The sequence below is a fragment of the Prionailurus bengalensis genome, chromosome A3 (assembly GCF_016509475.1).
Source record: "Prionailurus bengalensis isolate Pbe53 chromosome A3, Fcat_Pben_1.1_paternal_pri, whole genome shotgun sequence".
Lineage (NCBI taxonomy): Eukaryota > Metazoa > Chordata > Mammalia > Carnivora > Felidae > Prionailurus > Prionailurus bengalensis.
Window position 1 is genome coordinate 126,799,575 of NC_057354.1, and position 1,528 is coordinate 126,801,102.

A 1,528-nucleotide genomic window follows, 5' to 3' on the forward strand; every position below is an offset into this window, starting at 1 on the left:
AATAGACTTAAATTCAGAGAATAAACTGATAGTTACCAGAGGGGAGGTAGGTGGGATAATGCATGAAATAGATGATGGGGATAAGAGTACACTTATCATGATGAGCACTGAATGATGTATAGAATTGTTGAATCACTGTATTTTATACCTGAAACTAACACTGTATGTTAACTATACTTCAATTTTAAAAATAGTAAAAAAAGAATGATAATAAGGTAAAATGTCAAAAAAAAAAAAAGACTAGTGATTAAAGACAGGAGCAGCACCCACACAGTCTTATAAACAGAGCCTCTGAGCATGTTGAGTGCAGAACTGGGATTAGAACCTAGGTTTCTGGAACCTTCTTCTCAAGTCAATTCTGCTTCTAATTCCCCTTGGGCGTGGGTCTAATTACAACAGTGGTGAAGACAGAGCCCTAGTACTTGCTGGGATATTTCTGCTAGTCTTAAATTGTTGCCGAATCCGTAAACAGCTGCATAGCCTTTCCAAAGTGAGTCAGGGGCACGACTCTAAGCAAATCGAATGTTGATAAGACATCAAGAATTAATGAAATTCCCAGAAACTATTTTAAGTAATTCTCAATGTATTTATCCAACTGGAAACAATGACTCACTTGATATGGATAAATATTTTTACCGAATCTGTTTCTTTTGACCTTTTAATTTGAAGCCTAACTCATTTTGTTTGTTTTCCCACTAAAAGCATTTAGACTTCTGAGAATATTTAGATTTGTTATTCAAGTTTTTTTTATTGTATGAAGCAATAAACTAAAGCATATTAAGTGAAAGAGCTAAAGAAAATTTTATTGTTAGCATTGTGTGTTAAAGGTTATACATTTTAAAAAATTATTTCCAAATAACTAGAGCTTTCTGATTAGGTTTTGTAATAAGATATATAAGATCATTTGACAAATGACTTTTGAGTCTCTGGGGCATAAAAGTTGCCAAAAACAATGAAGTTTAGACCCATGCCCAATCTATGCAGAACATAATCTCCTGGTATTTCCAAAATATTTGAACACTGTTATCACTGAAGTCCTTAGTAGAGCAACATTTTTAAGCTATACCAAACAGACGTAAGCTAAATCAATTTCTTTTAAAAAGCTGTGTGATTTAAATCCTGCCCTTGTGCTGGCTTCCGCAGCACATAGACTAAAATTGGACCGATATAGAGAAGATTGGCATCACCCCTGGCAAGGACGACACGCAAATTCGAGAAGTGTTCCATAGTTTTCTATCACCAGTGCCCAGGTGGCCTCCCTGTACAGGAAGCGGAGTCAGATTCAGAACCATCAGGGAGAGGACTTAGACTCCGACCCAGAAATAATTCTCTAGGTAAGTCTACTAGACTCCCACCCTCCCCCGGGCTAGGTTCAGAGGGTGGCGGGGGTGGGACCCCAGAAGGCATCACCTCTGCTGTCCAGAAAATCTGGTGTTGCAGTCATGTGGGTTTTGAGTGTCACATGTATGTGAGCGCAAGGGGATGGTTTAAGCCGGGGTCTGGGGTTTTATCAGCCATTTTTTTCCCA

The 1,528-nt window shown here is 38.1% G+C and overlaps 1 non-coding gene across 1 annotated transcript; it reads left to right on the forward strand.

The window, feature by feature from the left end:
* The first annotated feature begins 1,127 nt into the window (after positions 1-1,127).
* LOC122467359 lies at positions 1,128-1,233 on the forward strand. Its single transcript, XR_006292904.1, has one exon. It is a non-coding gene; the product is annotated as a U6 spliceosomal RNA (small nuclear RNA).
* Positions 1,234-1,528: the final 295 nt, after the last annotated feature.